This window comes from Anser anser, assembly GCF_964211835.1.
Source record: "Anser anser genome assembly, chromosome: 3".
Lineage (NCBI taxonomy): Eukaryota > Metazoa > Chordata > Aves > Anseriformes > Anatidae > Anser > Anser anser.
Genome location: NC_139722.1, coordinates 113,708,050 through 113,722,983, shown reverse-complemented (window position 1 = coordinate 113,722,983; position 14,934 = coordinate 113,708,050).

Below are 14,934 nucleotides of genomic sequence, written 5' to 3'. Positions count from 1 at the left end.
TGGGCTGTGATAGGGAGGGTGATGCTTGCAGCAGGAACTGTCAGTGGGGCTGGAGCTACATTCAGCGGGGAGCATCCTCTGCCGGGACATCCCACAGAGCCCTGGGACATGGACATGCTGGCTGGGCTTGTCTTGGAGAATCATGTGGGCTTGGTGCAGCAGGATCAGCTCTGTGCTTACAGGATCCCAAAAGGTGCTGGAACTACGTGGTTGGAGCTCAGCTGGGATGCAAGCAGGCAGAGAAGGAGCCGGAGTGGGGAGGCATCCTGCTGCTCCGTAACCAAAGAGTGTACTAAGCGCATCATGTGGGGCGGCGAAGTTGGCCCCAGAGGTGAGGAAAGAATGGCTATGCACAGTCAGACACAGATGAGGGAGCCATCAGCAGAGCAAATCCAGGCTGTGACCACATGCCCCGGGTGCTACAGAGCTGGGCGGGAGCCCCTTCCCACCCAGCGGGCACTGCAGAGCTCCAGGCAAACTGCTTGCAGTCCAAAAACAGCAACTTGTGAACGCTTTCTTCTGCAAGCAGAGGCATGGCTGTGTACCCCCAGGGGAGAGCCGAGGCACAGCTCATCTCCCCAGCTGATGGCCCGCAGAGGTTTTGGCCAGGTCTCTTTCCACCTCACACCCCAAGGGGATCCTGCAAGAAGCAGGCATCTCCTGAGTTGCAGGGGCTGTGGGAGAAAAGGCATGGCATGGAGCAGAGGCTCTGTCCGGCAACTCCTAAGCTGGTCAAAGTGCTCCCTGCAACTTCAGTCACTGTTGTCCCAGAGAAAATATCCCATGGCACCAGGGCCGCGTCCAGCCCCACAGGGCTGCCCTGGGATGGAGCATGTTACACAGCCTTGCTTCCCCCGGGAGAACTGCCCGGAGGGAAACACTGCCAGGGAATGGGGACATTGTGGCGGCCTCACGTGTACCCAATAGAATAAAATAAAATCAGGCTGCACTGCAACAACTGTATTATATCAGGGTAATATTTAATTAGGGCTATTTGGAGGATAGTCCTCCATTCATTGAAGTAAAGGGGAAATATCTTTAAGCCTTAACCTTTTTAATCATCCCCGCATGACATGCCAGAGCTTGTGAATAGGAGCCTTTTGTTCCTCCAAAAAAATCTAGCAGACAATTGCATGTGAAAGCATCATCTATATTTAATAGACAACCTGTCAAGACCCAGGCAGCTTGTTACCCTCAAACCACATGCCAAGATAAAGGAGTGCATATAAGGCTGACTTTCAAAGGCAAGTGTGCTTACAAAGGCAGATTAAAGGCCTCAGGAGCTGTGTTTACTCAGCACCTCTGGAAATGGTGGCCTGGTGGCCATGATCCAGGTGCTATTGACAGCACTGGAAGGGCTCCACTGGGCTGCAGTGGGTGCTGGATCAGGCCCCATGGAAGCAGCAGCGTCCCAAAGGAAAAGAGACTGGGGGAAACATAAATAAATAGCGCTCCCTCAGACACGCTCTCACACCAGTGTGTTTAAACTGTAAACGAACTATTTGGGACTTCATGCTTATTCATGAGTCAGGCAACGGTGCGCAGGCTAGCAGCGAAACTATGCTGGTAAACCACAAATCCTCTGAATCAATATTGTTCGTTTGCCCTACTAATAATGGCAAGTGGTGCCGTATGCGGCGGTGGCGCGAGGGCGCTGGAGCAGGTTGGGTTTTTGTGCCCTTCGCAAGCCCATGGTCACAGCAGGCGTAGAGCACATGGTAAAAGCCCGGCAGGGCCATGTGAGTGTCCCAGGGCTACACCCCAAACCTAACAGGGACTGCAGCAGCCGGGACAGGGAGAGCTGCTGGCCACCAGTCCTGCGCCTCACACACAACACCTGAAAGAAAGGGACCCAGGTCCATGGTGAAGCCGCTCCTTTGCAGGTGAGGGTTATGGTTAGGATTAGGGTTAGGGCTAGCATCCAGTCACACACCCAATGCACGCTGCAGGCAGAAAGCAGCTGAGCAGCTAAGGTGCTGGTTGTGGAAGCCGTGTAAGTACCTAGAGTGATGGGCAAATACTGGGTGAGGTGTGGAGAAACAGCGGGTTTTGCAGCTCAGGCACCTGTGGGAGGACCCATGCAGAACATCCAGGGCCAGCCCCTCTACCAACAGGGGTTTGTTCCTTCTCTGGGCTTCTGAGAGCCCCCAGGGACATGGCAGCAGAGGTGGGGACCAGCACACGTATTGCCTCACCACCAGATAGAGCTGAAGGTGTGCTAATGCGTGGCTCACCAAAAGTGTTTGGAAAATACTAAAATGATTCAGGTTCCATGGCGTAGGACTGGGTGGCTTCTGCAGCTCCCCCAGCGTCTCAGGGGATTTAATTTATACCTGTGTATACATATATATACCTGTGTATATATATATATATATATATATATATACACACACTACTTTTATTTAAAAATCGAGGTGGCCGTGATGAGTTATGAACAACATTAAGGGGAAGCTCCATGAGGTGCCTAGAGTTTCCCCCCGACCTTTCCCTTAGGAAAACAGTTTCCTGTAGGAAAAGCTCTTCAGAAGGAATCAGAGCCCAGAATTAAACAAACGTCCTTTTCTTTCTATTTTTTTTTTTTTTTTTCCCCTTCCCTTGCTCAGCGCCGGGCGGCTGCTGCTGCCCGCCTGCTCCCCCCGGCGGACGCAGAGCCTCAGAGCAGCGGCACCCGCATCCACACCCGCATCAGCGCCTGCATCCTCACCTGCATCCGCACCCACACCTGCATACACACCCGCACCCACACCCGCTGCAGCCCCCGGCAGCCAGGATGTTCCTGCACAGCCTGCAGTTCCAGCCTAGCAGCATCCCGCAGCTGAGCCCAGCCAAGGCAGCATCCTGCAGCATCCTGCCCGCGGGGCACTCACTGTTCGGCTCAGGATGCGGCACCCAGCAGCCAGGCTGGCACGGCACCCCGCGCCCTGAGCAAGGCCAGGTTGCATTGGGGACCCTAACCAGGTTTGCTGCAGCCCCCTGCAGGGTCTCCAGTGCCTGCCAGCTTGTCTCACAGGGAAACCGCAGCACTATCTCGTCAGACACCCAAGTTACAAGCACACACACGTCACCACCACTCACAAGCATGGTGCTGCTGGCGGAAGTCTCCAACCACCCATTTCTCCTCTGTTTGCTCTGACAGGTTTCAGGGGGCCTTCCTGGGATCACCCGCCCTCCTGACTGCCTTCAAAAGCCTCAGCCAGCTCCTTCCCTGTCTAAAAAAAAAAAAGCATCGCAAGGTGATTCCTCTTTGGAGAGCCAGTATTTCATTTAAAGAAAGAAACAAGCAAACAAACCAACCCTGGCTGCAGCCTTCATACTGCCACAAAATCACCTTAATGCCATGTTAATGCCATGTTCCTTCTACCTGGGCCATAACTAACTTTTCAACACTCACAGCTGCAAAATTTAAACCTTTGGTTAATGAACAATGGCAAAACTATTGTTTGGCAGTTTTAGAGACTAGTCAGAAAGAATGCATGCTGTCAACGTGTCTCTCGGTGCTGGGGGAACAAATTAAGAGCACAGTGACCCATAAGCTGCCATCCAAAGCCAGCTTTTCCTGTTAAAACAACACGTGTGCCCCAAGTGATACTCTTACACTTCTGGGTTGTCCAGGTTTGTAATTAACAGCGCACTCAGGGCTTGAAATTTGCCTTGCTGGAAGGTCATGGCATGGTTTGCAGAGCTGTACAGGCACCCGAGGAGGCTGAATATGCCCCAGCCAGGGCTCTCCCCAGAATGAGGTGCACTGCTGAGCTGGGGAAGGGCACCTTGCCCTGAGCTGCCCATACATTTATTTAGCCGTGACTTTATCTGATACCCTAAACCCTCGATGCATTTGGCCACCTCAGTATCCACCAGCAGCAGCTTTCCTAATTTTTCATTGATGTTGCATGATTATTTCTTCAGTGCCCCAAATCCAGGGTGGTTGAAAAAGGCTCCTTGCTCTGGGCCGCTCTGCCCATGTGGCTGGATGTCAGCGCACAGGAAGGTGTAATCGCAGGATACGGCCTGTGTCATTACTGCTGGCATCTCATCTCTGCTGGAACAATAGAGCTCCCTCTGCTAAAACAAGCACCTACAGCATTAGTTAAATCAAAGCCCTTTCAAACTGACCAATTCCCCCTAAGAAAATGCAGTTTTCCTATTAAGCCTGAAAGCAATTATCTTGGATTAGCATCGGATCAAAAGGGATTACTTCCAGTATTGTTTTCCAGCCCCCCGGGGCTGCCAGAATTATGACACGTACATACAGCTGGCAGCGCTTTGCAGGACTGCGGGAGGAGAGGGACGTGGCACCCGGGGGTGCTGGGGCTTCGTGTCCCTGAGGTGATGGGAGACCCCCGGCATGGCTCTGGTTTGTGCCCAGTTCTGGGTGCCAGAGCTTCGAGCCCTCTGGGAGGCGGCTCTGTGCCCTTATCTTCTGGGCTCTGCGATGGAGGGCAGGGGCTGCCCAGGCACCAGCGAGGGGTGCTGCTCTCCATTCGAGCATCATGGTGTGAAGTTCTGCCCTGGGGAGCACAGAGCTGCACCTCCTTCCATCTTCTGTTGGACAGCCGGGCTCATCGTGCGCCCCTCTCTGCCTCAGTTTACCCACCTGTGAAAGGCTCGGAGGCTGTCACAGCCAGCTCCAAGAAGCCCTTTGGGAACTAAGGATGAAATGTGCAGTGTAAAGCTATGGGATTTCACCTGCCGTGCTGCAGAAGCCTGACTGAAACACCAGTATGCCAAGCAAGGCTTCAGAGAGCAAAGTGACCAAGGACTCCACAGCACGCACGTTTCTCCTTAATCCCACCTGTAGCTCCCGATGGCTGCTAAGGACAAAATGCTGCAAAAAGGAAGACGGTGCTCTGCGGCATGATTTAGGGGTTAGGTCCCGGCAGCAGCAGGAGCAGTAGATCTGGAGCACTCTGTGTAGCCCAAAGAATGCTGGCACAGCTAATATTTCATCCTCCTCCCCTGCTGGAGCAGTGGCAGGGCTGGGTGGTGACAGGAGCGTGACCTGTGAGCAGCTCTGTGGCATCCCTCCAGTCATAAAGCAAAGGACACTGCAGTGGCCAGGCACACGGGGTCATGCTTAAACCAGCAGGGCCATGCTCCCTGTGAGGCTCTGCAGCCTGGAGCCATGCAGCCTCCACGCGGGGAGCTTCAGGTCTTCCATCACACAGCTCCTGAGGCAGGCTTTGGCACATCCCCATCACCATCCCTGAGTCCCCACCAGGCCAACAGCAGGGCACAGCAAAAAGCTTCGCCACCTCCCCGTGAAATCTCCCCTTCAGGGCTTCAGGGCGTTTAGGTGGAGAACTGGGAACACCGCCCTCCCCAGCATCATCTGGGGTCGGCTACCCATCTGGTGGCAGGACGCAAACACGGAGCACCACCAAAATACCTGAATTAATCACAGGGGCGATGGAAGTGGTGGGAATGAGTCACGCTTCCAGGGAGATTTTTTTATTCCCTCTCATAATCATTTTCTTATTATTTGGCCAGTTTTATTTCTGGAGTTTGTCCTTCCTTCCCAATGTGAAGAAACTCCCAGCAACCACACAAATAAAGCCTGCATTTTAAAGCTTTCAGCAATGCCACATTTGAAAACAGTTATTTTAGGAGCTTCCTATGAGTGCTGTGCAATTCAGCATTTCTGAGGAAGTGTTTAGTCTTGTCTTTATTAAACTCCTGGAAGCCAACAGAGTATTATTAACTGCTGAGTCAAAGCTCCTCCTACACAGGCGAGCTGAGAGGACCAAGAAATGAGAAACCTCACGATGGCAATAACCCGAGGGAGCCCCGCTTTGGACAAAAGCTGTCTCTTAGAGTGATCCTGGGCTAGAGGGCAAGATTTCGCCTTTCTGTAAAACAGGGGTTTGAACAGGGTGCTTTCGCACTGTAGGTTACTTCCCTGATAACCAGCTGAACATCATTCTGAATTCAAGTTGCTAACTTCTGGAGGAAAAGCAGGGCACGCCGTGCACCTCAGCACTGGAACATGCCCTTTGCGTGGGGCAGGGACAGTGGGGTAAAGGCGTGTTAGGTAGGGCAAAGAGCTTGGTGCAGCCCCCTGGGAGGGCACCCCTCAGCAGCTAGGGTCCACATCTCCGTGATGGCTTGCACCTGCAGCTCATGGGTGGATAATGGGTCAGCCTGGGGAGGCGGCTTCTCTGCCACAGCCCAGCATTTGGAGCAGCTCGGCACAGCCAAGGTGAATTCAAGGCAAGGACTAAGATGGGGAAATATCCCAGGGGGAGGTATCAGGGACTTCCCGCTCCATCTCGCCTGTTGCTCAGCAGATCTGGATTTCCCCTGGTTCTGAGAGGAGTGTTTCTCAGGCAAGCAAGCGAAAAACCCAAAAACAATTACCCACTGAGCTTCGGTGCAGAGGGATTGCCAGGCCCAGGACGTGTGGGACAGGAGAACGAGGCTTGTGGGGAAAACAACAGCCCCCTGCACTTTGGCCAGCTGCTGGCCAGGCCCCGTGGAGTCCCCATCCCGTATCGTCCTTTGCGTCGTCCCCGTCCTGAAGCATTCCTGTTCCCTGGTTATCCCTCTGACAAATGCGCGTACGGCGCAGTTAGCAATCTCTTATTTTTCTTCTCTCTCTGGAAACGAATGATTCTTTTTTACCCAGCATCAGCAAGGTAATGAAAGTCAGTCTAATTTTTATTTTAGAAAAAGCAATTTTCATAAATGGTGTTCCACTAATGGCTCATGATCACATATAAGCCCCACAGCAAATTACTCTTAATCCAGTTTGTCTGTGTTATGTTACCTGAGGGAAATAATATCAATCCTTTCTCTTTGCTAGCAAACTGTTCGCCAGGACTTCTCCAATATATATTAATCCCATCATTTATCTTTGTCAACTGAGAACAAAAATAATTTGTGGGAGAGTAAACAGAGAAGCATACAAGACAGGAGCTCAGCATTATTAAACAGAGGAAAGCAGGTGTTCACAAAACCAAGCTTATTTTTATTGCAAAAACTTGAGTAATTCTCCTTCTGCATCCATGCATAGTAAACAAGAGTTTAGGGAGATTCTAATATTTTAGAGGAAACTGAAATTTCATTGCTCAAGGAACAATGTACAAATAACCGAGTACTTCATACAGCATTTTTATTTGACATGAAATCTGTCCAGAACTCTCTCATGTGCCAGATCCTCTTCTTGAGCATGTTTGGGTGTTGCTTTTGGGGTGAGAGGCTCGACCCAAAGGCTGGAGGCAGCACAAGATGCATGGCGCAACCTCGCGGGAGGCTGGGACCGGGCACACCCAGGGGCCCTGCTGGGGCTTTGCCTCAGTTTCTCCTGTTGCGGTTTTTGTTGTCACGGTGTTGCTGGATGCGTGACTTTGGAGATAACTCTCTGATGCTGGTGTTTTTGTGTTTTTTTGGCCGAGGCAGCCCTGCGTCAGCCGCACGCCTCTAATTGAGGCCGCTGACCCACCCTGCACCGCCTGCTGCAGAAAGAGCTATTTTTTGTCTGGCTTAAATGGGGCTTTAAATAGAGCTTCATAATGAGCCTCATTACAGCAGGTACTCCCGTGTAGCGGGGATTAAATTACCCGCGGCAGCCGCTGACCTGTGGGCCAGGTATTCCCCCCGGCCGCCCTGTGCGTGCCCGCGCACACCCCGGCGGCTGGCGGCCCCCGGCGGCCCATAAAGCAGGGGCCAGGAATGCGCCATCCCGCACGGCTGTCACCAGGGCGTAAGCCAGCCGACGGGCAGCCGCGGGTGCTGTCAGGGCGCGGGAGTTATGGGGTGCCAGGTCACACACCCCTCATTCATGGCTGGGGGCATGCGCCCCCTCCCCGAATAAATAAATTAAAAAATACTCCCCGCTGACAACCCTCCTTGGGCCTTCGAGCTGAGCAAGTGAGCGGTTAGAGCAGCAGGAGGGGTGTCCCTGCACTCTTCTGGGCATAAAGACAGCTTTATGAAATGGCAGAGACTGTCAGCGCCTTTGATGAATGGCACTGGGGAGAGGGATGGAGCCCATACGCTGCCAGCCGCATCCTTGGCTGGGCACATCGTCACCATGCTGTTGGCCTGGGCCACAGCAGTCACCCTATGCAAGGGAAAAAATGGTGGGAAAATGCCGTGGCACAGTGATGCTGCCGTGCTTTGTGCGTTCAGTTGCTATTTCTTACCAGCACTCCTATTCTGAACAGCTCTGTGCAGCCCTCCTGAACACGGAGCAAGCCTGCTGTGTTTTCTACATGGCCTCCCTCAGGGCTTCAGGTCCTCCTCTCCCTCCTTTCCCAATTGCTTTCCAGTACTGAGCTGCAAAAAATGGAGCTCCAAAAAGCAGTGAGGACAAAACACACCCCAGCCCTGCAGCTGTCTGAATAGCTGACTGAGGTTGGCTTGAGAGCAACCCTTCAGATGCTTCTTCCTTTTTTTTCACCCCAGATTAATTCACCCAAAGTCTTGTAAAAGAAATCACAGCGCTAAATTGAGGCAATTGCTTTGGTACCTAGCAAGCCATTCTGTGCAGCTGGAAGTGTGCTGCTTGATGCTGCATATTTCAAGGCTCTTAAAAAGCAAAGTGGAGAGAGATTTCTAAATGAAAACTCCTTGCCAGACCTTTATTATCAAATTTTTGCCAAAAGACACTTTGTCCAGCCGCCTTTTCCCACACCTTGTGAGCCTGTGTGTGATGGCTGGGAGCAGAGCGTCGAGGCTGGGGAGGGGAACCACCTCCGGGCAGCATCGCCCACTGAGCACCGCTGCCGCGAATGATTTTGCCAGCCAGGTATATTTGTACTCTGATTAGGATGACGTATTAGGGACACTCTGGAGGGTTTTCCATTAATTTGGTGTTTTTTCTGCTGTGCTCCAGCTGCACTACGTTTTTGTGGGTCACTCCCTAACTGACAATGAAAAGCCTGCAGGATACTCATCGATGCGGCTCACTGTGTGCAGAGGGTGAAGGTCTTGAGGGGGACCAGGAGGCCACCAGTGCTGGCCCCAGCATCCCGAGCTGGCTCCGGAGCACAGGCTCAGTGGGCGGCCAAGGTCTCGGAGCGGGAACCTCGCATCCAACCTGTCTGCAGTGGTCCCCCGGAGAGAGCAGGTCCTTCGTCTTCAGAGTCACTAGGTGGCAACCTAAGGCATCCTTTGTGTTTGGGAGAGCTCTGCAGAAGGTGGAAATGCATCTGCTTCTGCCTCGGGTTGCTCCCCCTCCTTTTTTTTTTTTTTTAATTCTGAATTACTGACAGACACTGTAAAAACATCTCTTTCCCCATGTTCTTCAGCGGCTGAGGGTGGAGGACACTTCTGGATCTGCTTTATCCCAAGATTGCACCAAATAATGAGGTGAATGCAAGCAGGTGACCACATGGTGTGCAAAGCTGAGGAAGAAATGAGAGGTTTCCAAGCGGAAAAAGTGATTGAGAGGGAGAAGAGTCCTCCGCTGATTTTGCTGGCTATTGGGTTATTGAGATAACAAGCAGTGAAAATCCCAAATTTGGGTCATGTTCGAGATGTCTGTGGCTAGCTTAATAGGAATTACTGGTTGGATGCATGTTTTGAGTGTGGTTTTGCCTTCATTCTCTAACTACATTTTGTGGGTTCTTTTTCTGGACCTTTTAACAGAAAAATCTGAAAATATTGATTTTTTTTTTTTCTTCTAAAAGAGGACAGATTCAAATGTTCTGCCTAGGAACACAGAATTCATCACACTGTTGCAGCCTACAGAACATAGCCAGTGTCAGCAGGGGGAAAGTTTTCTTCCCATGAGCTCTGGCTTAATCAGGAGCCGGGGCTCCCTTATCCCGGCTGGGTGACACCCTGAAGCTGAGTGTGGGTACGGACAAGGCCAGAGCAGTCCTAGACATCCCATCTCACCTAGACACCAGCTCTCTCGGTCCACCCTTGCCACCAGCCATGTCTCCAGAAAGGGAAAGCTGCAGCTCTGTCACTCAATAACCATTTGTTTATCCCATGACCTGTCACTTCTTAATCCATCTGCTCTCACGACTTTCTTTTCCTCTCCCTTGCTCTATTTGGAGCTTCAAATTTGTCCTGCTATTGCCTTGCATGAGGAAAATACACAGAGCTAATCCTCAGTGCTGCAAAAGGCACACGCGCCTGCAACGCCAGGCAAACACTCCTGGCTTAATGCACTTCTGGTGCCCTTCTATGAACTTCCTCTAAGCGCGGAGTCCCTTTTCCCAAAACGCAGCATCCATGCAGCTGCAGCACAGCTCCCAGACCTGCCAGCCCTGATGGTCCCAGCAGCCCTGGGACGCAGCAATGCAGTGGAGCTGCAGCGAGTACGGCAAGGTGCCAGCAGCGGTTCAAAAGGTGCTGCGTGAATATTTGCTGCCGATGTTTAAATCCAAGCAGCTCCCCAGGTACCTCCCTGTGGCCATGCTGGAGGGGAGGCAGAGATGCAGATAGAGGGGAGGCAGAGCATCCTCCTCGGGAGCCCAGCTGCTCCATCGCTGGGAACACGTCCCCTGGCTCCACCGTCTCTCCACCCAGAGCAAGGAATCCATTTACACCTTCCTCCCATTTAATTTGGCTCCCAGCAGGTCTGTTTTATAGGGCTGTCTACTCTGGGAACAGGGATTTTTCAGAATATTTATTCTCTCCAGATGTTCTGACCATCTTTGGTAACCCCTCTGGTGCAAGCATTAGACAGTGCCTTCTGTCTTTGCAGGGCGTGATTGAGTAGGACAGCTCGCTCCTGGCTACACACGCTAATGGCAAAAAAAAATGGAGTCATGATTCAGAGCAAAAGCCAGGCGCAAAGTTTTATGAGACCTCAAACACTTCCCCTGTCCTCTGAACTGGGCTAAAGAGACAAAATCTTAAAGGAAAAAAGTTGGAGGGCACCGAGTTCCCTTTTCAGTAGCTGCTCAACATTGCTCAATCCTTTCCTTCAGTGCAATAAAAATTTGGGAGACTTTTGGCTGATTTGTTTCTGACTCCCTCCCCATACCGGTATTTATGTGAGCACAGCCAGTATCAGTTATTTCCTTAGTCAGCTAATAACTGATAGTCAGGTCACTTATCCTATCGCAGAATAGTGATCGGGAAGAGAAAAAAAAAAAAGTAATAATTTTGTCTTTAATTTTTTTTAATTACTTTTTTCTGAGTTCTTGCAAAGTAAGTGGAAGGTAAAGGGGGATTATAACCCACACGGGATACCCAGACGGGTGTGCTCTGTGCAGTAAGAGAAGCGAATTCCCTGCCCATGGCAGCAGGCACCCTCACACCCTGCTTTGATCTTGGCAGCACCCTTCTGGAGCTGTCGGCCCTGCAGACCGCAGTGCAGGATCGCAGTGCTGGGGATGACACCCAGCATCGCCCTGGTCCTGCTGCCTTTTGTTGCCGCAGCCATCCAGGTACCCTTTGTCCCACCACCCCAGTTAAAGCCAATTTCTTGCTGATGCCCCAGATGGATGCTGCGGTAGCTGGTGCTCATCGTCAAAACTGAGCCCCGGCGCAGACAGGACGAGGCACGACCGGAGCTGTGTGTTCTGGCCAGAGAAAACAGCCTCTGCTGGAGCATGGAGAAAGAATGGCCGTTTATGGTTTGCAGGCTACAGAAACATGATCTTCTGCTGGGTTTCTAATGTGGAAATAGCCCAAGAAGACTGGATCTCTCAGTCTCAGGAAAATGACCAGGCAGTTGGCTTTTGGACAAAGAGCCCCACACATCATTATTTTGGCTTTGCTTTCTCCCCCGGTACAAAGGGCTGCTTTCTTAGCCCAAATCATTGTCCAGGATGGCCACCCCAGTGTGCTGGCCGCTTCCAGCTTCTCACAGTACTGAAGTGGCAAGAATGGAGTGGTTTGGTCTGTTACCAGCCAAATGCCTCTCACGCCTTGTACTGTAGTGGCTTAATTAATGCTCAAACACAACAGGTAAAGTACCCCTGTGTTGCTTCTACTTCAGCCTGAGCCTCCTGTCATGCCCCGCTGGGGCTTCTAAGTCTTGCAGGTTTCACCCCTGAGTCTCAGCTTCTTTCAAGGAGACCAGGTTAGGAGAAAATCTGAATGACCATGGCCAGGTCTTCACCTGCCAGGGTGGGCAGAGTCCCCGCTCAGACAGAGGTAACTTGGCTGCTGGCACACAGGTGCAGGGATGGGTTGATGCTCAGAGCTGCCCACCAGCAGATTTGTTCCTCAGCCATGAGCTGCTCCCAGCTCTGATGCCTACAAGCATGGACAATGGTCCCAAAGGTCCTTGTGCTCCCCTGACTGATTTCTGCTACAAGGCTTCAAGACGGGCATGGACCCTCCGTCCCATTCAGAGAGCGCACAGGAGGACCATCAGCTCTAGGAGACGAAAGCTGGCAGAAAACAGGATTTCTTTGTGGAAAAGGAGATGAATTTGACTGGTTTGGGATCAGCTCATGCATTAACAAATTGGAGCTTGTTTCTGGTGATGCTGTATGCTCACTCGTTCAGTGCCACCCAGTCTTTCTCCTCTTGCTATGGCATGACCATTTTTGTTTGCCTTCCCTGTACAGACCTGGCTCCATACCTCAAAGAGCTGTTTATTTTGTAGGGGATTTCCAGGCAGATCGTTGGGAAATATTCCGGAGCGGTTGTCTCAGGCTGTGACCACCAGTCCCAGGCAGAAGCACAGAAAGCAGCTGTGGGACAACGTGAATAATGTGCCAGAGCCTGAGCACATCAGGCGAAGCCCAGGACGAGCCATCCTCGGGATGACATGATGCCCGATTCCCTGGGTGGGTTTATTGATCTCAGTGGAGGAACCCCAAAATCTGCAAATGAAAATCTCATTTGTACCAGCTCTGCGCTTGGAAGGCTGGCTTCATTTCTTTCAGCAGCAACATTAACAGGACTTGTCTGTCAGGATGCAAATAGAAAGATGTATCATGTTCTGAGGACACTATTTTCCAATGGAAACATATCATGGGACAGGCTTTTTGAGCAAAGGCTTCACGTAGTCACCCTTTGCTTTGGAAAGAGTTAAAAAAAAATGCAATTTGTAGCCAGATTAATAAAGAGCTGGACAAGATCTAAAAACTATTCAGTTTTGCTTTATGTACTCATATTTATCCAACCTCAAAATAGTGGCACATATATATATTGCATCACTAATTGTCAAATGGTGATGTTTACACAACTGCCTAATCCTGGAGCCCTTCTCCTCCTGATGTACTGCTTCCACGTGGATTTAGGCATGATGGGCTTCAAACAAAGGCATGTACAGGAATCCTCATCTTTGCAAACCAGCATCATGTTCTTTTATGTCCCTCCGAAAGCTGGCCAGCTGCTGGGGCTGCCAACAAGAGCCTTTGCTGAGGCTTTCCAACAGGATAATGTCAGATTTGGAAGCCGGCAGCTGCAGGTTGAGTGTTTTGAAGCACAGTCCTTCAGCAGAGCTACGCGGGGGAAACTTTCAAACACAAAGGCGGAGGCTGCATTAGCAGGCAGCGGTGTGATGGGGCAGGTCTGCAGCACAAAATGCTGCATGCCAAGAGCCTTGCCTCTGTGTGATTTGGTCTTTGGCAGTTTCATTGCAGCCTGTTAAGCAGAATGAGGAGCCCAGGAGAAAGCAGAGAGCAGGCGAGCCCAGTGCAGCAGCCTGCACTCGCCAGGCACCTCGGTGCTCGGGCTTCATATGAGCTTTATGAGCTTCATCCAACTTTTATTTCCTTTTGAATTTAGCAGACGGAATAAAATGTGATAAGCAGAATACAGGAAACCCTTGCGGCAGGAGGAAAAACTCTGGGAAAAAGTTGAATTGAGGGTAATGAAACAGCTAGCGGGCGTTAGCACCATCCCCAAACCAAAACCAGCCCCTCCTGCAGGGCTGGGAACGTGCAGCCGGTTTTGAGCGTGGCTGCTCTCCAGATCGCTTCCACCTGCGGGAAGGGGATGCTCGGTGGGGCATGGGGCTGGGGGGCGCCCACCTTTCCGCGGCAACGCTGGCCACCCCCCAAGGTCCCAGCCTGCCCATACGGACAGCGACATGGCATCTCCGCCGCCATGCCCTTGCCCTGAGGAGAATGCAGGTGTGCGTGAAGCCACCCATGGGCGCTTTCCAGTCGCTTATCGGGGCAGAGGTATTCTCATGGTTCAGGAGTCATTTGGGGCAGGGGATTGCAGGCAGGCAGCACGACCACATGAGCCGTGCTTCCTTTGGAGACCCAGCAGACAAATCTCGAGATGATGAACTCGGGGTTTCTCTGTACTTGCAAGTGTGTAGGCATGTGCGCTCTGGGTCTGAATCATATTCCTGGACACAAAAGCAAAAAAGATGTGTCCTATCTTTGGCCAAAGAGAGAATGAAAATGAAAAAGAAAAAAAAAAGAGAAAGAAAGAAAGAAAAGAGTGGGTGATGTGCCAGAACTTTTACTTTTTATTAAAAACTTAAGTGCAGATGACGAGAAACCCACCTGTTTTTGATTTTTTTAATAAAAAGTCAAATAATCCCCACAAACAATTCCTTTGCAATGGTTTCAATATCGGAACCGTAAAGATGAACTTTAAAGGCACTTGTAAAAGAAAGAATATTACAATAATTTCAGTGCAAAACTCCAATATCATATTTTCTTTTATTTGAAAGAAAAAGGGAATGTGGAGAAGACTTTTTTTTCCTTCCTCAGGATGCAGCAGTTTTAGATAATCTCCTCACTCCCCAAAGGGCAGGGAGAGGAGGAGGAGGACAGGGAAGGCCTGAAGACCCACAGCACTGTGCAGGATGCATCTGGGGACACGTGGGGTGGCACTCAACCTCCTCCTACAGTCTTCCCCTGGCCAAAATTGGGAACCATGCCCCTGGCTTGGCTACAACTGTGGCATGAGAGCAGGGAGCAGCCTGTGGAGATACAGGAGCCTTCATGGTGACATGGGGGCTCCCTACTCCCGCAGCAGGCAAGGAGAAAATGGACGACAGTCCTTGGGGCAGGATGCAGCCCTGTCACCCTCCTCACCACGGCGAGTTCCTTAAACTCA